Below are 23,940 nucleotides of genomic sequence, written 5' to 3' on the forward strand. Positions count from 1 at the left end.
TTAAACTTAATTTGTTGGCATAACGTGCCGGCCAGACACTGCCATCGTAAAAACTGAAGGTCTGTGGATAATTGGAGCGAAAAATGTACGCGCTAAAGAGGTTTTACGACCGAACGCTAAACGGACTGAACGAGAGCGCCAGCGAAATTTTTTCAGAGCACAATGATAACTTATTATTTTTATTTTTTTAAACTTGCTTTGCATTAATTTTCCAGGTCAGTGCGCAAAAAAAAAAACTGCAAGCCTGGTGTTATGAAATCATAATTATTGTCATTACTTTCCATATCTTCCATATCTTTACATAGTGTTGTGCAAGTCTCCACGTCGAATGATTTAGTTGTCAATGAGACTCAAAGTCAAAATAATAACCCCTCAGAGAAATTACATCGGGATATAACAGTAATTTCATGTTAGCATGCACTGAGGAAAAAAAAAGTTTGTTCCATACAAAAAAAATTCTTTTTTTTTCTACAGCAAAACAAACATTGAGTTACTCTAAAAAAAAAAATACTTCAGTACAATCAAAAATCACGTTTTAAAGTATATACTTTTGAACTGATGAAATAAATTTATTCGATCAACAAAATAATTTATACCATACAACATGACTGTCTCCTAACAGTAAGGATGTGTCATTTACCGATGCAGCCATAACCAAAAGATCCTTAAATCTCAAGGTTGCATTCAGTGCAAAAGTATCCGTGGAAAAATATCTGAAACAAAACCTGGTGTATCAACAAAGAAATATCGGCAGTTAATTGTTTACATTTACAAATTTTTTTCACTCTCTATATTCAGGCAATTTTATATTTTTACGTGTTCAAGTAATTTGACAGGAACAAATAAACATAAAAGGGCTAAACAGCATCAGTTGTCTGGTTAAGCAACAGATACCTACTAAAATACAGTACCACAAAATCTTCAAAGGCCACAAGGATCAACGAAAGAACGTGAACTACTCATCCTTTCACGAAATACTGCATCGGCGATTCTGTAACAATCCTTGCAACGGTACTTATATGTTATCTCCCCACCTATATTCCTTTTAAACGTCAAGTTGAGTGCTATCGCACGAAAAAAACTCGATGCACAGTAGGGAACCACGTAGTTTTATCGATTTGATCGGTGGTAGATGGGAAGATGATAGATAAGTACATTTGCGACTACTCGGAAGATCAACAAAAATGTCAGACATCCTTTAAGATGCACATTCCAAGGTTCCTTTTGGAATACATTGTCCCTTGAGGATGCATTCGGAAACAACTCGAAATCTACTCTACACAATAATTTCGCCAGATAAAAACAAAATATTTTGTTGAGAAAACCACCACTCGGTTGCCTCTTAGAGCCGTCTTGCACGGACGTGATTTGAGGCGAAGTAAAGGTTTCCTCCATTAGATTAACCTACAAAGTTTTTTTCTTAGACTTTACTTACTTCACTGTGCAAGCGGTGCTAGTCAGATATGTATTTGTGTCAGTGAGGCGTGGTGCTTCTAGCGCGGTATCGCCTTAGGGGCCCGCCTCGTCAGGGGTGTATCTGTGTTTGAGGCGGGATGATAAGCGCGACGCTCGCTGGTGCTTCTAGCGTGGTTATCGCCTCTAAGCGCAAGGCTCAGTCTAAGTCGTCACAGGAAAACTCTAAAATTTGAGCGGTGACCGTAACATTATATGGCCGAGAAATTAAGATAAAGGTGTAAGTCCCTTAAGTGCTTTCAAGAATCTGTACATGTTGTTTTACGCATCATAATTACTCTGAAAACATGCGTTTTAGTCATTTTAACTCTTCTAGAAATACAGTTTGGAAACTTAATCCAGAATCAAAAGAACTTTTCGGCCCTCAGCGAACTCTTAAATGCTTTTCGTAAGCAGACCCCACTGGGATATCTGGAGTAGTTTTGAAATCGCGTTGTTTTTCCTGAAGCTCTGCGCACCGCATGTGTGCCCGGGTAGGCGGGAACTGGCGCGCGGTCTTCTCGTCGTGCTTAGGACAACTACGAGACTCGAGCGGTGACCGTAACATGTGACGGATAAATGAGGATAGAAGTGTAATGAAAGTCACGTGAGTGCTTTTAAGAATCTCCGCTGGGAGTTAAATCCATGGGGAAAAAAAAATATTCTGAAAACACGCGTTTCAGCCATTTTCACTCTCCTAGTATTACAGCTTGAGAACGAAGTACGGAAACAGGACTTCTCATCCGCTCTTGGCGTATTATTAAATGTTTTTTCGTAAACAGACACCACTGATATCTTGAGCAGTTTTTCAAATCGCGTGGTTTTGCCTGACGCTCTGAGCACCGTATGTGCGCAGAGCTTCAGGCAAAACGCGATTTCTAAACAACTCAAGATATCCAAGTGGAGTCTGTTTACGAAAAGCATTTAAGAGTTCGCTGTGGGCCGAAAACTACTTTTGATTTCGGATTACGTTTTTAAACCGTATTTTTAGAAGAGTTAAAATGGCTAAAAACGCATGTTTTCAGAGTAATTTTTAGGCGTAAAACAACCGGTACAGATTCTTGAAAGCACTTACGGAATTTGCATCACACCTTTATCTTCGTTTCTCGGCCATATAACGTTACGGTCACCGCTCAAATTTCACAGTTATCATGTGACGACGAGAAGACTGCGCGCCAGTTCAGAGCATTGCGCCTAGAGGCTATACCGCGCTAGAAATACCAGCGAGCATCGCGCTTATCATCCCGCCGTCTCAAACACACATACACCCCTGACGAGGCGGGCCCCTTAAGACCAGGTGGTTGAGGTTGAGGTTGAGGTTGAGGTTGTGGTGAAGCATAACGCCACTTTCCCCGCCGACGGCACTCGGCGCACCGCGCAATCGATACCCGCGCCTCGGCGGCGCGGGAACAGGAAGGCAGCGGCAGGCGGAGAGCTATGCGACGACCCGCCGTTTGAACGCCAGGAAGATAATCGGCCAACCAGGACTCGTTTAGCCCCCCCCCCCCCCCCGGCCAGACACCATTGTAAGTTCTACTGGTGTACAGAGCTAAGCCCTTCTCGGTTTATTACCAACGGAAACAACACAACTCGGTGAGCGGCGGTGCCTTCGGCGATGTTCGAAGAGGTTGCCGACCACGATCCTCCGCTTTACACATTTCACAGAACGTAAATAACGGTAGGAATAGTTTATACATACAGGCTTTCCTAGAATTCAAGTGTTGAGACGTTCACATTGTGAATATGTAGTCAAAAGTTACCAGATTCAAAACTATGCTGTTCGCAAAATTGAAGCCTTGGTTCAAACCAAACAAATTATGAGTGATAAAACATCGACTTAACTCGCCGCGTGATACATGAAATTACGGAAGTGGTTAATTGCATGTTTAAAATAACATTACATTTACTCCTGATATTACGCGACGATTTTGCAATTGCAGCACTTTCTCTCTTTCATTAGTTCTCTCCAGTTAATTGCCCAGGATGATTACAGATTGTTTTATTACAAACCAACTGCCGATACCTATACGTGATTCACACACCGCTGCGATTATTTGTTATGTGCTATTAAAACACCGGGACTCAACGAAGCATTTTAAAAAGCGTGCCTATGTACTTGTAACGACACCAAACCTGTAACGGGCCCATTCTTCGTTATCTGACACCACCAGTGTTTACGGTGGAAAGGGAGACGGTAGGAGTTGAGATTTGGTAGCGGAGGGGTTGAAGATAGGATTGGGCTGCGAGTCCGTGATTCTCGCAACTCCGTCTTTTTCGCGGGAAGCCTTCTTTTCACAGACGAGAGAGCCAAAACCCGAAGTTCCCCGAAGTTCATGTTTATTTTCCGTATCTTTAATGTAGCTATCCTAACCAAATCAACCGTCCACAATGTTTTAAAGTATTTATAATGTACCTAACCTAACATAATTGACCATCAGTATCATTTTTATCAACACCGCCATATTTATTTACAATGAACATAAAAAACAACCGAAGATGCACGATAGGGTGTTTGGCTCTCTCGTCTGTGAAAAGAAGGCTTCCCCTTTTTCGCTCGACACTGCACATGGACGGGTCGCCGGGTGCCCCATCTCCAGCAGACTCTCGAACACAGGACCTCGGTACGGCTCATGACTAGGCGAGACTCACGGCCTGCTGGACTCTGCTCTTGCTAATCTATTAGCGTGCGTAACTACTAACTACTGGCCTAACGTCGGACCCGAGACAACCATCCTTAGAGCTTGATAACCACGCACTGTGAGCTCTACTGAATCTGCGGCCCCGAAATACTCGTCAGCTCGACGCTGGCGCGTTGCGAGAAGCATTTGGGGGAGGCGGGTTGTGGAAGGTCAGTGACCTGGGTGCTGCGTCGACAATTGACCACACACTCCGACGGTCTTCACAGACTTATTGCTAAACAAATCTCTAATCTCAAGTTCTCTTACAGTACGGAGATAATAATAGATTTTCAAAATATGTCTTGTTCCTGGGCATTCGCGGTGATCTGATAATTATTTTTAAATAACTGTTGAAATAAAGTTTTGCTCGTAAACATAGCTTGCCACGTTACCTGCTACATACGTGGAAAGCTGGTAAGACAAAAAAACTGTCTTCATTGAAAAATGAAGTGGAATGGTTATGCTGTTAGTCACGAAAAAAAAAAAAAAAGGCGCAACTGTAGCACATCTGTGTGCTTCAAAAATCACACAAGTGTTTAAGTGATCAAAGTACGTGTGTATTCAAGCTAATTTGAAGCAGGACAAAGTTAATTTTAGGATGAGATGGACTGATTTAAAAAAAAAATAGAGCATATTCGGTGTAGATCTTAAATCTGTACAATCAACTTCGCACCAACTGTTTACCTAATTAAAATTGCATACATTTTCAAAGGGATCACTATTAAATACATTTGGAATGAAAAATCATGGAAAATTTCTTTAAATAAAAAATACCCATAAAATATAATTGTTACAAGATTCCCACAATCATATTTCAGCCAATTTCCTACAAGTGAATCACACGTAGTTTCCGCACCCGCCGTTAAAATTTGCTGCCAGAGCAGCTACGCCTACTATTTAATCATTCGATTAGCAGAGTGAAATTTTAGATTATATAATGAAACGGCTCCGATAAAAGCGAGAAAGACTTCCAAAAATACTAATCCCCGGCTTTGGCCCTGATTTTCGACAAGGGGTTTTATTAAAATACTGTAAATCTTGTTAAAAATTCATTAAACAGTTAATACTATGAAGTTTCCCTTTGGTTTTTGTGATCTTTGGTTCGCGCCATAAGCCACGTATGGCATATCGTGGTTACACACATTCGTTCCATGCGATTTCCGTTCCATTCACGAAACAACTCCTACCAAATGCCGTGTACCGAGAGCTGGGATGTTACACGAAAAAAAAAAAAGTTCTACATAAATATTGTCAATTTCCAGCGCCAATGCGCAGATCTTCACGCGCCGCGAACAGTTTAGGATCTGCTCCGTCTGTTCGTTTAGTTTAATAGTTTGTGTAAGTTGCGCCTTTCTTCTTCTCTGACTGGCAGCAGAGTGAGTGGTCAGTGAAACAACTCACTCACCACCAGGTCCCAAACTCCAGCCTTGGGTAAAACGTAATGCGAACCACGAGTCCAAGTTTCCCAGCCCTCCCGCGTGGTAGACTCTAACCCTTCATCCAGACCATACTCCTGTCTCCTGCATTTTTAACCTGAGCTAAACGCCTGCCAGTTCTCATTCCGCAGGACTGTGCCCAGGGTTTTCACTGTGTCTATGCAGGTTTTACCTGGGCCCAACTTATCTAGTAGTTAAAGAGTCCAGAAATAAGAGTGAGGGGAGTTAGTCGTGGCATCAATCGCAGCCATGGCTGGCCAATCCCCTCCTAGCACACGATACATGCGACCCTCTCCCTACATGGCTGATCTCAGGATGACTAGGCGTATAGGCTTCGGCCTGAGACGCACCAATTTTCCTCTCTAACCCTGATATCTCCCAAACAGGCTTAAGTTTTAGTTAGGTTAGGAAAAATTAAAAAAAAAAAAAAAAAAAAAAAATCTGTTCGGGACGCACGGGCGGAACTCCATTCGGGCGTGAAGGGCACTTCGTTCTCTTTCTGGAGTTTTTTTTTTGCCCCTCCTGGAGCCGGGGCCTTTTTTATCCAGGCACTCGGGCCTGACTCCACTCCGGCCACTCCACTTCCCTCTAATGAGGACAAGCAGGTAGCGGCCCGGGCCTCTGACGCCTGCAAATCTCCTCTCCCTCGCACTTTCTTCGAGTGCCCGAGAGAACTGCTGCGATTCTCCAGGTCGCTTGCCCGGGAACAGAATCTATCGTTAATTTTTTTTTTCTTCAGAAAGTCGAAAATTCCTAGGAATCACATGCGAAGTCTTGCGAAGTTGTCTCGTTATTTCTGGATTTTCGTTTCGTTTTCATCGGATTTCAGGAGATTATATCACCAACCAATCATGTTTTCTCAAAATCATTTTAACTTACAGGATGTCCACAAAAAAAAAACCATAATAAAACTTCCGTGACTTTTTCCTGACTTTCCCTGACAAAAATTTTAAATTTCCAAAACCAAATTTCTAAAAATAATTTACCTATTTTGTAATTATCATAAAGAAACAAATCTAGCTTCCACCATCCCTATAGCTGACCTAGTTTTCTGTCCAATTTATTTATTTCAAACAGAACTTTTCATTTAAACCATTTTATTGCATAACTTTGCACTAAAACACAATCTGAAGGGAAAAAAAATTGCTTCCGCAGTCTGGGTGATGGACTGTAACATGACATTTTCCCCTCAAATTATGATCACTGGGGAATTTCCATGACTTTTTTTAGGGTTTCAAAAACAAATTCCTGACTTTCTCTGACCAATTTCAACTTCTCACGCATCACACGCATCTTCGTCTCTACGCACCACGCACCAAACTGGCGTGCAGTCTTCGCGGCGGTAACGCGCCTCTATGTGACTACGCGGTGAACTTATTTTGTGTTGGAATATTATAGACAGAGGCTCCATGAACTAACCTATAACATTTAGAACACTGTGTTAACAATTTTTCATACCTAAAATCGTCCGCGAAAACACCCGTTATAGCATTTTTCACTGTCCAAAAAAAAATTACACGTTAAAGAACGAAACTATGAAACGAAACTTATATTGGGACGTGCAATGGTTTTTAAATGATTTTCGTGACCAGACACTTTAAATTAATGTTGAGTCAAGCCCGTAATCAGAATTTTGTGAAGGAGATGTTCCAGTACAACCATTACATAATTTTTTTTAAAAAATAATTATTCTCTGTAACAGAATTTTTTAAAATAAAATTTAGTGCAACACTTAAATAAAATCTCAGGAAACAGCAAACATTTTTAACTCAAACTTTTACAGGTTAAAATTGTGGTTTTTATTTGTTTTTAAGTACTTTGTCAATTATTTGATGATTTCCTTTAAAAAAAAATGTCGTAAACACACATATACTAATGATATTAAATTCGTGAAACACACATAATGCATGAAATAGGTGCTTACAGTGATTCCTGTTGCTTCCGTGTACGAGGGACTTCGGGTTATAATGGGGAGGAAATACGTTATTGTAGACCACTGCGTATTTCTCACAATAATCCTTATAAAACAATATATAAATATAAGAAGCTGATTTGCTATGATTTTCGTATTCTGTCTTCGCTTTTTTTTTATCCTGAAAGGGAAGGGAGGGGGGGCCGGATTCCACGGACCTCCACCCCGGCCACGTGACTGCTTGAGCTTTGAATATAAATATACTGTATAGAAGTCGCCAGCCCAAGTTAAAATTTCTAATACGGTTTTGAGGTAGTTGGTTAATTCACCGCCGCAATCGCCACCATCTCTAGGGCATCGACTTGTGGTGGTCCCTAGCGGACAAGTGTTGAACTCTTCAAACACCACTTCCTCCTCCTGTTGAACGACCTTGAGCTGCAGTGAATGATAGGTAGGGGGTGCGGGGAATGACAGCGGGCGACAGTTCTGCGCTATAACGTGTAAATAACAACTAAGACGATACAGGGCGTTACGGCAGCGCACTGCAGCGGTGAAGTTCCCAAGCTGCTCATCATACGCTTCTGAAAAACGTAGAGTAAATCCTATCCACTCGCGACTTCTATACAGTATATATATTCAAAGGCTTGAGCGGGTTGTGAATGGCAGGTCGAGACCTGCCCGGCAGCCTACCTCGAGCTGTATCCCTCAGCACTGACGTCACTCACCTGCCAAAACCGCGCGCCAGGTGTATGTGTGTGTGCGTGTGTGTCGTCCGCGGCGCCCGACGACGTCCTAGGCTGGAGCACTCAGCCAGGGTGTCCACAGTTAGTACTTTCCTACTAGATCTAGTACATTCATAATTTTTTTAGTTGCCTGGTACATTTACGCTCAGATCTAGTACTTTTTTCAATAATATAATAATATTACAGTAACTCCAATATGTTTTATTATCAAGCGTAATTATTTTTAAAAACTATGGAATGTATGTGTATGTGGTGTGATATATAAGTTCGAGCATTGCAATGTCATAACAACTTCCTAAATTGTTAAAACCATAAAAAATTATAATTTAGTACTTTTTGACGTGATAACGTCTAATAAATCGATGAACGCCGGCTGCACGCACGAAAAGATGTCCCGTTACGTACATTGTCCCGTTACGCTGTGTCCCGTTACGCTCATTGTACGCTTGCGCCGCATCTATCTCTCTTCCACTAGATTGGAACAACCATAGATTTGACTTTTTCGAAGCACATCAAACTTGAAACACTCCCATTCGTTTCCTTCTTTTCCTATCATCGTCCTATCCTTAACAGAATAACACAGATTGGAAGAAGTTAAATAGCAAACATGTATAAAAGTTATAGTTAAAATAATCTGTTCGTTAAAGTAATAAACATATTTGAATTAATGAGTGCAAATAAAAGTAAATTTATCAATTAAATTGTATATTTCATTTCACTCCTTTGTATCCATACAAAATAGTGATCATTCAATAAAAATGATTCAATTTTATTCATAAAAGTATGCAATCATTTCATCAGTGTTTTTTTATGACGTCACGTTAAACTATCGTCCGTAAACCGGCTTTACAGACAACAATTTTTTTTTTTGAAATCTAGTACTTTTTTCTCGCCTAAGTTGGTACGAAATTATTTTTTTTCCTCGTGAACACCCTGCACTCGGCGCTGTGTCCGCCGCACGACAGGCCTCGGCGGCTGGCGATAGCGGCGACCTTCGAGAGCCGCCCCATAATCGCCGCACAATGGCCGTCGCCCATGATTGCGCCGGCACGACCTTAAGTCGGCGTTAGGGGGCACGCCATCGCCACAGCTGCCGTCACGAGTCTCCGAACAAGTGCCTGCCGTACTCCGCTCATGAGCAGAGGCAAGGTTTCACGGTTTAATTTACTAGTCCAACATCATCTTTTTTTTCTCTTCAAAACAAACTGTTTGATTTTTTTTTTTTGTAATAATTACTCCACCAATATAATGGTAAAATTTATGTTTTGAATTTTTACGGTAAAATAACTTGTAATAATGTTCGCAGGCTTTCACGGCCATCGTCTGAAGTAGCTTGGCTTCTGGGTTGTATGTAGCCGCGTCCTTGGCGAATAATTCGCCGACGTTTCGGTCGACATTGCAGTCGCCATCATCAGGGAGCAGTAGGTAGGTAAACTGCTCCCTGATGATGGCGACTGCAATGTCGACCGAAACGTCGGCGAATTATTCGCCAAGGACGCGGCTGCAACCCAGAAGCCAAGCTACATCAAAATAATTTGTAACAAATTGGTCCAAAACAGATACATCCAGAACAATAAAAATAAAATTACAGAGAATTTCTGGTTTTAAAACTGATTCCAATAAGAGATGCACAATAAAACAAATCAATTTTTTTTTTTTTCGTTCATGTCCATTGTAATTCCCGGCTTTAATCGACAAACAGACACTCTGGAAGAGCAGCTCGGCTAAAACTGTTCGCACGAGTATTCGAACCCACACACTTCTGAATCGCATTTAATTTCCACCCCGTTTCCGACAACTTGCAGTAATATAGATACAACAAAAACAGCACATTATTCATGCCCTGAGTGCTAGGCCGCTGAAATATAACTGAAATCAATAACATCTCGTTAACTTTCTATCGTAATTACAATCTTAATTCTGTACTTTATTTTTTTTTTTTGTAATGTAACAGAACTATTCATGTAAACAAACAGATATTTGTACATTTACATGAAAACTGTACAAAAAAAAGTGTTTGCGGAAACACCGGGTTCGGATTCTTACCCGGAAATTTATGCTTTGTGTTGTCCCAGTACTCCCAATAGTTAAAGTTATCTGTAAACTCTGAATAGCTTCCCAGTATTTACTACGCAAATAATATGTATGATACAACGAAATAAAGTCAAACCTGCATACACTATATTATATTTTACATTGCTTAAAAAATTATATACCTAAATGAAACACCAATTAAAATATAAAATTATGCGCCAATTTTCGTAACAAACACCCTGAAATTATCTCTAAAATCGTATTTAATGTGAGTGTGCAAAAATAACCACAGCCATGTGTTGTACAAAGTTACAATATCTTATTTGTAATATTAAAAAAAAAAAAAAAAACATTTTCTCGGCAACTGGTTTCCAAAGGAATCTTTTGTAAAAATACAGATAGTTTTGCGTACGTCGTTAAATTAAATGTAATGGGCGAAGAGTCGTCTGCGACTGTCCGCCGACCTGTGGTTCGATGCCCGACAAGGCATCACGTGTCTCGTCATGGCCATGACGACATTACAGTTCACGACACACACTGCTTGTGAGCTGCCTTTGATTTGCAACTGGCATGAGCGCGCTGTTGCTCAAGAATGTTATACAGCAACGCAAACGAAACAGTATATGCTATTACAACTATATCACAAACTGTGACGTGAAAAACTTCAATCAACTTTAAAGAATTTTTTTTCTGGTTTACTTTGACTTCAAATTGCACGCGGTTATTAAATCAGGAACCAAAGTAGAAGATCACGCTCATTGGTCTACCACAATTATAACACAGCACTGCGCGAAAAAAAATTACCACATGCATCACAGCCACGCAATTTGGCATTATTATTAATCTCCATGGCTGCTTCCAAATATTCTACACACTAAAGAGCGAGATGGCCTGAACGTAAACTTGTATACATATAAATGTCGTAATAAACTAACTGAAATGATTGTTGGTAAAGAAATAATTATTGTGGCTTTAGTAAAGTATACTCGTGTATCCTTCTGTAAATACATAGTATGCTAACACCACAAAAAGCCCAATAAACCGATTGCTGTTATTGTAAAAAAAATTAAACACAAGTTTCCAAACACTTCTTTTTTTATCTCTTTTTCGCGTGAGATAATATACATGTGAAATTATTACAAACCATGATCAAATTGATGTTATTACCTACTGGGTGGCCGAAAAATCAAAATAAATATTTATATAGAAAATTATATTTATATCTTAATAGTATATTTTACACTACTTCCTGGGAAATTGTAGGATAGAAAAAAAATATATTTTAACTTATTTACCCCCAAAAATTATATCAGCAAATCCTCAGTTGATGCAAATAAAAATTTGGCATGCCTTACGTGCAAACACTGATAGTAGTATAATTAATTATGTCCGAGAACAGTATTAGTGACATGGAGATGAAGCCGGCCACCATTTTGGATAGCGTCACTTCCGCCACCTTGGAAGGCAATACGGCCACCATAGTGGATGGAATCACAGCCGTCATGTTGTCTGACGTTACGGCCAACAACCGAATGGCGGCCGAATCCGGCTCCACATCCTTGATCCTGTTCCCGGACATGCTAAACAACACCACTAACCATTGCTCTGGAAAAACACGCATTGCTTTGGTAATGAACACCACGTCAAGCTTGCGATATAGCTTCCGTGCTAATTTATTTTGGTTTGACATGGCATAGATTTGGCTACTTGCTATGAAAACTTGTGATCTGTTGTGGTTATCATGATAGTTACATTGGGCATCTACATCGCCTGCATTGAAATGAAATGAGATCCCAGCATTGAAAAAAAAGAAGATATCGTACTACAGCAAGTAAATGATTACTATTTTCCTACGATGAATCATGAAGAATTTAATGCACCTACAGTATTAGCTGATGGGTGAAGGACTAAATAATATAACTGAAACTATTCCAGCAACGATCATAGGTTATTTCCTCGCGGCGCTGATACAGACTAGAGCCTGTTAGTAAATACGTGGCCGGAACAAGGTCTAGAAGATAAAATTTCTGCCTTGAAATTCCAACCAAAAAAAAATGGTTGTCTGTAAAGTCGGTTTACGGACGATAGTTTAACGTGACATCGTCATAACAAAACATTGATGAAATGATTGCATACTTTTGTGAATAAAATTGAATCATTTTTATTTAATTATCACTATTTCGTATTGATACGAAGAAGGAGTGAAATGAAATCTAAAATTTAATTGATAAATTTACTTTTATTTGCGCTCATTAATTCAAATATGTTTATTACTTTAACGAACAGATTATTTTAACTATAACTTTTATACATGTTTGCTATGTAACTTCTTCCAATCTGTGATATTCTGTTAAGGATAGGACGATGATAGGAAAAGTATAAAACGAATGGGAGTGTTTAGAGTTCAATGTGCCTCGAAAAAATCAAACCGATGGTTGTTCCAATCGAGTGGAAGAAAGATAGATGCGGCGCAAGCGTACACTGATCGTAACGGGACAAAGCGTAACGGGGCACTGTGCGTAACGGGACAATTAATCATCCTTTTTCGTGCGTGCAGCCGGCGTTCATCGATTTATTAGACGTCACGTCAAAAAAAAAGTATAAACAGTTAATATTACAATTACGGCGGAATGATGGAATGAATCCAAGATGGCGGGGGCCTAACACCACTTGAGCAGGGAGTTTTCCCAGCTGCGGGCCGTTGCGGGTCTCGTGACGTCACGGCGCGGGAAGCACGCGGTATGTCGTGGCGTAGGGCACCGCCAAGCACAGCGTAGCGAGGGCGGTCGATGGCGACCTAGTTGGAGTTCGTCTGCGCCTGCATTGCCTGCCACGGGGGCCTGCTATCCTATCAAGCTCCCCTCTCGCCACGTCTTGCACGAGCTGTGATGGTCGAATGGGGGAGGCGGGTTAGTTGAGGGCGCTATTTCCAAGACGTTCGGGTAAGACTGCGAATAAAGCACTTACTTTCTTAATTGGGATACAACCTAACCTAGCTCGCGTGCCGAATTCCTAGAACGTGTGCGAACCGAATCCCAGTAAGAATACAGATCGGCAGCAGTTTTTAATAAACGGTGCCCTGCGCGAGGCTATAAACTGGTTTCAACGCATTCTAGCGGACGTTTCGCAACCATCGATACAAATGGTTACGAGGAAAAAAAATACTTGAGTTTACAGCACCATCGTACGAAAATAAAAACGCCTTTTAATATTCTCCAGTACTTTTTTTTATTTGCTATTACTTCATGTTATGACCATGAAAGTGCACAGAATATATTCCAGGATAATTACGCTATCATAAAATTTAATTTGGCTCACCAAAACGATTGGTACGCGTTAATGGTACCAGATGCGGGTTCACCATCTTGATGAAATCAACGAAAAAAAGTAAGCTCTGGGCATGCGCGGAATTTGGGCAAACGGATACACCAAAATCCGTTCCCTAAAATTAAGGGACTGGCAGTGTCCTACCGTGCACTAGTAACACGGCTAGGTTACAGGTGTAGCTTATTCAACACATAAACCCTTATTTTTGTGTATTTTAATACCGGCCTTTATGCGTTTGCACTTACGCCCATCAAGTGCACTCTAATAAAATACTAATGAAAACATTGCTATAATATATTAAAATTATAAAAAAAAATTACGAAATCGTTTCTACCTCACGTATTTCTGAGACTGGGTTCGATCCCCAGTATATACACTTCATCAAATCATCAAGATCCAACTCATGTCATACAGAACTCTCTAACAGAATTTCTCGTATTGGTACAGATCGAGATGCGTCCCTTATTTCTCAGTATGAAAAATAAGAAAAAGAGAAAATAAGCTATTACTTTTAATGATTACATTTATGACAGTAGATATTAAATGCAGATACCTGTAATTATGAGAAGCTATACAAAAATTATAGTTGCCCAACGCACGACCAGAAGACTACGCGCCAGTTTAGAGCCTTGTGCTTAGAGGCGATACCATGCTAAAAGCATCAGCAAGCATCGTACTTATCATTCCACGTCACTAACGCAAACATACCATTAGCTATGCGGGTCTCTCGAGGCTGGGCTACATATGCAACAGCGCGCGCACGGCACACCCACACGGAAGTTGCATGTTCACAGATAGCAACTGCTACATTGTAAAATAACACACACACACACAAGAAAACAATGCTCGCAGCGCCCAGGAAGTTGTCAAACTTATCTGTGCTGTCCAATTAATGTTCGCCGCGAATCACCATAGTAAGATAGTTTTCGACATCTGAATTTCAAAGACAAAATAATAAATCAATTTGAATTTGCTACTTATTTGCGGGGAAATTATCTTTGCAGTTAATCATTCCTGTAGTCGTTGGAAAGAGAAAACGGCTTAACTAAATGCTTATATTTAAGTAAACAAACGAGTTCCAACACAATAACAGGCGCGCCGGCTGAGTTTTCAGTTCGCGACACGGGAGGGTTGGCCGCACTGCCCGCTGCTCGCCTATAATTAGAATCCGCGGTCGAAGTATTCAGCGAATGGCCAACCGGTTCTGAAATTTAAAAAAAAACCGTCGAGATCATTTCCACACGATACCACAGCACCCGGAAAAAGAATTGCCAACAAGATAAAAAATGAAACTTGCTGACAAATATAATCCAAGTCAAAACTGCCGTATGATGATCATAATTATATGTATTCCCGACTGAATAAGTACACCCCTCGAGATGGAGACTTCTGATACCAAGAAAGTTATTTACAGTTATTCACTGCAGCTATAAATTGTACAACAGCTGGCAGTAAATATGCCAAAAACACAGTGATGGGGGGGGGGGGGGGGAAGTAACAAAAATAACGTGGAATTTTTTTTTTTTAAATTTAACATGACGAAAGTTGTAACAAAGAGTAGTTTATACGTACAATCTCTGCGCGCATTACGACAGAAACGGACACACTCTCCATAAGCATAACGGCGGTCGTTTATCAAAGCTTCTTTATTTTATTTTATTTTATTTTTTATTTGATGGAACTGCAGCCGAAGTAGAACTTTAAAACTCATCCTTGTTAACGGCAGAAACCGGTCGCCATAATGAATTCAGACTATCACTCCCTCCACCTCCCCCCTACCGCCCTCAACAAAAGGTTAAAAAGCAAATAAAGGTGGAAGGGAGTGTTTGTATATTGAAGAGTACATTCCGACTGGACCAGCACGTGAGAGGCTGAGCCGGGGAGAGTCGAGAACCCGGGACTGTGTGATCGGTCGCAAGAGTCCGGCTGAGAGCTATTCGGCCTGCAGCAAATATCTTAATACGACAATATGGGAAACTCTGTGGCGGATCCAGGATTTTGGTTTGGGAGGGGCTTGACCCAGCTGAGGCTAGGCTGTATCAAGGCAAACACTAAAACAATAGTGTACCCAGATGCTTTTGGAGGGGGCTTGAGCCCCTTAGCCCCCCCTCTGGATCCGCTACTGACTGACCAATTATCACTGGCGACGCTCGAGACAATTTACTACGTCGCTTTCAAGATATGTTCACTCCATGCCGCTAGATGTCATTACTCTCGCGCGTTTAAAACACGCTGTAAAAAAAACCTAGTTACACTCCACGCCGCCAGGTTTGCTGACATCACTTGTCTCACGTATTTATTGGGAGTTTCCTATATTGTCCCTAATACAATATTTGCCTGCAGTCATGCGCGGTGCCCTCATTCGTGCAGCGGCCGACTACAAGTAAATGTATGTATGTGTTCCGATAAGGCAGGGGGCGGTCACATAAATAACGCGACTTCATCCTTAGATTGCAGAGTGCATTTAAAATGGGCATTCACTCTCTCTCTTTCCAATGCAAGATTTCTGCCACTTGCACTATCCTTGTTTCAGAGTGCTCCGTCGCCAGACACACGCCATATTCCAGACATAAAATTTGGTAATGCAAAGGAAAACCTTTTAAAATATTTCTCAAAAGTTTAATTTGTAATGATAATTGTGGGAATACATTTTCCTGTCGTACTTCAAGAGAATCATGTAATAATATAGTTCTTTTATTTCTAAGGAAACGTAATTGAAAGCCGCCAAACTTGGTTTCAATCATTTTTGTTAACATTTTTTTAATTTTTTTTTTAATGTCTGCATTTTCAGCGTAGCACATACTTTCATGGAATGTCTTGTTATTAATAGGGACTTGACTGGTACAAATTTCAGACATGTGTTAAATTTTGAATAAAACAAATTACTCTCTCAAACATATCTATTTGAAAAATAAATGCGAGCATTATTGATGGCTGTCATATGTTTGGTGCGTGTGAAACAGCAAGTAACACTTTCATGTACAGTCTTTTATTTTTGGTGGTCCTTCCGGTTGTGTTCGCAGTAACGCGGTTTATTTTTTCTGACGCAACGTGGAACGGTACACTTGCTGGCCATTGGCGTACGAAGAGAGAGGGATAGAAGGGCTTCAGGGATTTGCTTGTGAGAACGCACGAGAAACTCCCGAGACGAACGCCTTGAAGTGTAATTTTTTTTTTCTCTCCGCCTCAGTACTGTTTAATTATGAGCACGTTCGGCAGGATGGCAATAAAAACTCCTCCTGGGGGAAGGATGGGATTCACAAACCAGCTCGCGCGTTCCACGTTACTCTGGAGCGGCAATCTGTAGGAAGGACGTGTTTTCTAGCGGAGATGGCCAAAGAGAACGGCGCCAAGAGTAAAGTATATTCGTTTCTTCAGCCCAAGCTCCTCGTGTGTCTGGTCGGGTCGTGACACGTGCCTGGAACAAGCCTCAGCGCCGAAGATGCTCGATGTTGCACGAAGCAGACTGCACACAGCGGACACGTACGTTACGTCTACGGAGCAACATTTAAACTACTTCACAGCAGAGAGTGAGTTGGTGCAGTCTTAGAGTCACTTTTGACATGACTGCGAAATATTTTGTGGAGTAAAGATGCTTCAAAATGTTTCTCATACTGTGTGTGTGTGCGCGAGTGTGTGTGTGTGCGCGAATGTGTGTGTGTGTGTGCGCGAATGTGTGTGGGCGCGAGTGTGTGTGTGTGCTCGCGAGTGTGTGTGTGTGCGCGAGTGTGTGTGTGTGCGCGAGTGTGTGTGTGTGCGCGAGTGTGTGTGTGTGCGCGAGTGTGTGTGTGTGCGCGAGTGTGTGTGTGTGCGAGTGTGTGTGTGTGTGTGTGCGTGTGTGTGTGTGTGTGTGTGTCAGAGTGTGTGTGTGTGTGTGTGTCAGAGTGTGTGTGTGTGTGTCAGAGTGTGTGTGTGTGTGTCAGAGTGTGTGTGTGTGTCAGAGTGTGTGTGTGTCAGAGTGTGTGTGTGTGTGTCAGAGTGTGTGTGTGTGTCAGAGTGTGTGTGTGTGTCAGAGTGTGTGTGTGTGTCAGAGTGTGTGTGTGTGTCAGTGTGTGTGTCAGAGTGTGTGTGTCAGAGTGTGTGTGTGTCAGAGTGTGTATGTGTCAGAGTGTGTATGTGTCAGAGTGTGTGTGTGTCAGAGTGTGTGTGTGTCAGAGTGTGTGTGTGTCAGAGTGTGTGTGTGTCAGAGTATGTGTGTGTCAGAGTGTGTGTGTGTCAGAGTGTGTGTGTGTCAGAGTGTGCATGTGTCAGAGTGTGCATGTGTCAGAGTGTGCATGTGTCAGAGTGTGTGTGTGTCAGAGTGTGTGTGTGTCAGAGTGTGTGTGTGTCAGAGTGTGTGTGTGTCAGAGTGTGTGTGTGTCAGAGTGTGTGTGTGTCAGAGTGTGTGTGTGTCAGAGTGTGTGTGTGTCTGAGTGTGTGTGTCAGAGTGTGTGTGTGTCTGAGTGTGTGTGTGTCTGAGTGTGTGTGTGTCTGAGTGTGTATGTGTCTGAGTGTGTATGTGTCTGAGTGTGTATGTGTCCGAGTGTGAATTCATACTTTATCAACCGTATTTAATATATTACTCCAGACCGTTTATTATTTTATTTATATATATTATTTGCATGCAAAACAAAGTTAGTTTTATCACGCTAAGTAAGTATAACTTCTAAAGAGCGTACATAAGTTCTACGCATCCTCTACTTTTTATTATCTTTCAAAATGCATCACTTTAGCCACGCAGAAAATTTTCAAACCGAAGATTCAATTTAAACTCTGCTTTTTTGTGGTCAAAGATTTCTCCGAAGCGGTCGGTTCTATTCTAGAACCCGAATATTTGGAACGGACGAGATCTCTGTCTGTCGGTGGTTGCGATATCGCCCGACGGCCCAGCGTTTTGCTCACAGCGCCTGAAAGTAGGCCGCCTGAAATATCCCAATGTGTTCCCGCCCCTCCGCGGAGATTGCAAGCTGAGTCAGCGCCATGTATCGCCTGGCGCGACTAAAAAAAAAAAAAAAAAAAAAAAACTAATCGCTCCGTGTATCCACGATTAGCTCGCTTTGCTTAAAGCTGCGGCGACAGCAAATCTAGACTTCGGGTAGGCCTGTGTAAATACCATTTTTTTTTAATGTGAAGCTAGTATCAAATCGAATATTTAAATATTCGCGAAGTTGAATCTCATCGCTGTATTACCATTATTTTTTTTAATACTGGATTGAAATATATATAAAAAAAATTATATTTTAACGTTTGAAATGTTTGAACTGATGTAGTCGCTATCTTCGGGCCGGCAGTTTCTCATTCCAAAACCAGGCAAACTGCCATCCTGAAGATGGCTTCCTGAATGTCGACCGAAACATCGGATTTCCCTCCACCCCCCCTAAAACACTGAAGCTGATAAAAACTTTACAAGCGCAGCCAATTCAAGCAGTGTCAGCGAAAGCCTGCAAACTTCATTAATCGGTGTTCAAGTAGTTCGGAGAAGACTTTAGACTTGGAGACGACTTTAGACTTGGAGATCGTGCGTGACCTCATCGACTCGCGTAAAAAAAACGAACGAAACGTTCTTGGCAGTAAAGTGGCGGCCTTGGCGGTTTTCCTGGAATCCTGGGCAAGGAAAATTATATCCGTGCTTTTCGGAAAAGTGACCGCTAGCTTGCGTGTGGGGCTTTGAGGTGACTCGCCCACGGCTCATACGCAATGAGAAATTGTAATTTTCCATTCGTGACGAAAAATCGAAGGCTCGGAGACGTGAACTAAACATTTCTCTCTCCCGGTGGCGGATCCAAGGGCGACTTAAGGGCTGAAATTCAGCCTCTCCCCTTTTAACATATTGCATCTTATCCTGGATAAAATGTTTCCAGGAATACAATAGGATGAGAAAAAGCTACACTGTAAAAGTTTTTCACCTTCAATTTACGAAAAAAGCTTGTTACTAATTTTCCAGGAATCTTGGTAAATTTACGTAGACCGAGTTCGCTTACTTTGAACATGAATATTCTTGGTATATAAACAAAATATTTAAAAAAAACTGCAGTAAGGACACACTTCTTTTGTACAAGTGTGTGTTCACCCTTTTTTTTTCGTTTAAAATACGGCGTAGTGTACAAAGATTCAATTATTTAAAATTACGAAGAACTCTGTTTATTCGAGTAAAATTCTTTGTTGGAAAGTCCGTGATTTTACTGTAATTTCTAAGTATGGTTATACTTCTTTTACGAATATCAGTATCCACCACTCTCACCATCTTAGGAGTAGATGAAAGAAATTTTGAAGAAATATAATGATAAACTACTAAATTATCGATTATGCATTTTGCACTTTCTCGTTAAACAAGAAAAATTGCATAATCGCTCTCAAGATTTTGTTCCTCACGTATTGTATCGACAAACTTTAACGCGCATTTATAAAGATATATATTTTTTTAATATTGTAATCTTGACAATTAAAATAAATAAAGACGGACGGGACATAGTTGAGTGTAAATTACGAAAGTAATCTCGCACCCTTGATTAGGGCCCACGCAAGCCTGAGTGGACTCTAGCTACATCTTAATCACCTAGTAATTTCTGGTCGGGTAAAGCAAAGCGTGATGATCAAGCAATCACAGTCGGTATCCCGCCGGTAAATTGACTGCACCTGGTTGGAGGTATGTACCCCACCCCCCGCTCTCCATCAGGGATCGGCGGGATGACTGAGATATTAATTAATCGCTCGGCTTGACGACTCCATCTCTCTGCTGGATCGCAAAAGCCTCCCGGCCGTATACGGTGGTCGAGAACCGTCGGTAAGACGCTTCTTCCATCCGAAAACCAGACGGACGAATAGGGAGTTAGTAAGTTACAGTATGAGAGTCAACTAGCGGTTATATCCTCTTGAACCACGGAGTTTCATTGTCACTTTCTACCTCACAGTCAGCATACTGCTACTCCCGAAACATCGAGGAAACGATCTTGTACCACGGCTGCTGTCCAGAATACTGGCTTCACATGTGCATCTCTGTGTTGTGTTCTCCAGATTATCTCTTCTGTTATCATCGCTGGGTTCACATTAGCTCTGTGTTGTTTTGTTCTTCAGATTATCTGTTTAGTACCATCGCTGGGTTAACTTGTGCAATTGAAAAACGGATGTCTAGCCAACCAATAAAATTATTGGGGTGTTCGTGAGAAATATCTTGTAAATTAACTACCATAACTGTGGTTAGAATATGTGTGTGTGTGTGTGTGTGTGTATGTGTGTGTGTATGTGTATGTGTATGTGTATGTGTATGTGTATGTGTGTATGTATGTGTATGTGTATGTATGTGTATGTGTATGTGTATGTGTGTGTGTGTGTGTGTATGTGTGTGTGTGTGTGTGTGTGTGTGTGTGTGTGCACACATTTATTTGCATTAAAGTAACCCTATTCCAGGAATGAAATGTACTTCAAACGACTAAAGACAATTTCGACCGATTGCAATTAAATGTGAAAATAAAGAATATCCTTTTTTCCCCCCTCCCTTTCTTAGAAACCTATGTTACCTTCCTGTCACGCAAGTAACATGTGTGGATATTATAATTGAAATGAAAATTGAACCAATAACATCTACACCAGTGAATTGAAAGTTGCCATGTAGTTTCCCAAGGCAAGCTCTACATGAATGAATTATAAAATAAATAATATCACAGAAAAAAATAGTTGTTTTGTAACTGAAGCCCACTTTCTCTATCTCTAGAATTTTTTTTCTGTAGAGACATATTTACGTTGGCTTTGTCTTAAATTAACCTATCATAACAAAACGAATATCGTGCTTTGAAATTAGGAAAATCGCTGAAAAAAAGAAAACGAACACAGTTATGCGGAATGCAGAGTAGTAATTTTGTTTCATTTTAAATTAATTCTGTTACCAGATAAAGTTTACATTTTTTTATACAGCCGTCATACTACGATTAAGAGTTCACAATATTACACAAAAATAATTCAAACAGTTGGCCATCAGACTACAAGAGAGATGTTTTGAAACACAAAAAAAAAATGTAACCAAAGTCTAGTTTCTGTTATTACCAACACATCCAATATTACAACACGCGCTTCGTCAGGTGGCGGTTAAGCCAACCTCGGGCTAGATACGGGTCGTAAAAAAAAAATGATTTGTTTTTCAACCGAAGGTTAGTTCAGCTGTCGGTTGGCTATCCTTCAGATATAACGGGGGGTCGTAAAACCGGCGGTCAGTCAGCTACGACAGCACCGGTGTTTTAACAACTGCTCCCTGGTGAGGGCTGGATAACCAATATACACGGGCTCCCAGGAGCCACAGGGAAATGAACACGCCATTTCAACGCAACTCGGGAGGTGTTTTGAGTAGGAGCTACAATGAGAGGCTGAGGAAACACCATCCCAGGATCGTTGCCATGCACTCCCCCCTAACCTTTAGGCTAACCTGTGGTCGAATCGAAGGAATCCCCCCCCCCATCCTAAGGCGCTTGACCAGGTCTACCGCATCTCTAGCACCCCTCAGACAACCCGGAGACCCTGTGATCCGGCGGAAGTGCATGCAGGCTGGCAGCGGTGCTGTACCGCGTCCGGCCGTGGGGTGGGGTGGGGTGGGGTGGGGACTCATCAGGGGCGATCACAGCCAGAGACTAGGGAAATATACAGATGGGCCACAAGGTTCCGGTTCTAGACGAGGTGTGGTGAAGCCCAAAAGGGTAGGGGGAGGATTTCAGGGTACTACACGTACCAACATCGCGGCTGTTTTGTTTACAAATGTATCAGATGTACTGGAGGTTAAATTGGAGGGGAAAAAATGTCAACTCACATCATCACATTATTGTGTTTTGAAGATTCATTTCGGACTTCACATACTGCAGTAATTATTAACACAAGCAGGCTAGAACAGCCGATAAGAATGTAAACACACGTCCGCCATATTGGTACGTGAAAAATCAGAAAATGATGGGTGGAGGGGAGGGGAGGGAACGGCTTCACGTCTTGACGGTTAATGGATGCTCCGTCTTGTATCCTTTCCTCATCTCTGATCAGAAACAGCCGCCGAAAGGACAGCGCTACAGGCACATGGAAAGAGAACTAGGAATGCGACACGCTCACCTCTCGCAGCGGCCAGCTCTCGGGAGCTGCCTGCTAGTTGTCCGGAACGTGACTGACGCGCGACTATTCCCGGCGTGGGGCAGGCTCGGCCGGCGGCGGTCGCGACACTGGGCAGCGCGCCCGCAGCGGCAGGAGGGATGTGGCACCGTCAGTGAGTGGACTCGCGCCAGCGATTGCTTGTAAGGGGGACGCACCACAACGCCGAATTACCACAACGCCGAAATACACTAACGCCGAAAAATGTCATTGCAGGACTGCCACAAAGGTTAGGTTAGGTTAGACCAGGTTAGGTTAGACCAGGTTAGGTTAGACCAGGTTAGGTTAGACCAGGTTAGGTTAGACCAGGTTAGGTTAGACCAGGTTAGGTTAGGCTAGGTTAAGTTAGGTTGGGTTATATTACGCTAGGTTAGGTTATATTACGCTAGGTTAGGTTAGGAAAGGTTAGGTTTTATTGTGGTATTTCGGCGTTAAGGTACATTTAAGAAACGCACACAAATTCATTCAGCTGTTATTTCGGCGTTGTGGTACACAGCAGTTTTCTAGCTGTCGGCGTTGTGGTCAATTTTAACATTCGGCGTTATGGTATTTCGGCGTTGTGGTAACGAACCGCTTGTAAGAACGCACAAGAAACTCCCGAGACGATCGCCTTGCAGTGTAAAATTTTTATCTCCGCCGCATTTTCTGTTTTAATTATGAGCACGTTCGGCAGGATGCCGATAAAAACTTCCTTTTTGGGGATGTATGAGATTCACAAACGCAGTTAACGATGTTTCCAAAAAAAATTCGTTTTTATTAACTACACAAACCCCGCGATTTCGAAAAATCAAGCATCGGCCAACTTCTTGCGTTTCCGCCTTCCTTGTATTCGCGACTATTCTCACTTGCCATCCAACGGCTTTTCCAAAAACTATTTAAAGATGCAATTTGCGTACCTTGCCACCAATCGACTGGTCGTGTGTGTCTGGTCACTGACTGGAGGTGTTTAGCCAACAGCTGGATGTGTCTGGCCATCCGACTGGCCGTGTTAAGTCTGACCACAAACTGAAAGAGCCTAACCACCAACTGGACGCGTGGAAATGCTCTGAAAACACATGTCAAGTCATGTAAAGAACTCGATTCGCCTTTAAGAAGACTGTAGAAATCGTGAAACCCTTGTAATTTCCTTATTTTTGTACTTGTAGTAGAGTAAAAATTATGCAATAAATATTTTGTTTTACTAAATTATTTTATTGCTGGAACCTGTCACTTTTCTGGTATTTTAATTAAATTAACTTTTTTTGTATTGGTCAAGGATC

General features: G+C 41.6%; 1 protein-coding gene across 1 annotated transcript in view; it reads right to left on the reverse strand.

Annotated features, from left to right (window-relative positions):
* LOC134537287 (uncharacterized) overlaps positions 1 to 23,940 on the reverse strand; it is a 129,165-nt gene that overhangs the window by 69,720 nt on the left and 35,505 nt on the right. The gene's annotated exons all lie outside the window — the stretch shown is intronic.

This window comes from Bacillus rossius, chromosome 12, assembly GCF_032445375.1.
Source record: "Bacillus rossius redtenbacheri isolate Brsri chromosome 12, Brsri_v3, whole genome shotgun sequence".
Lineage (NCBI taxonomy): Eukaryota > Metazoa > Arthropoda > Insecta > Phasmatodea > Bacillidae > Bacillus > Bacillus rossius.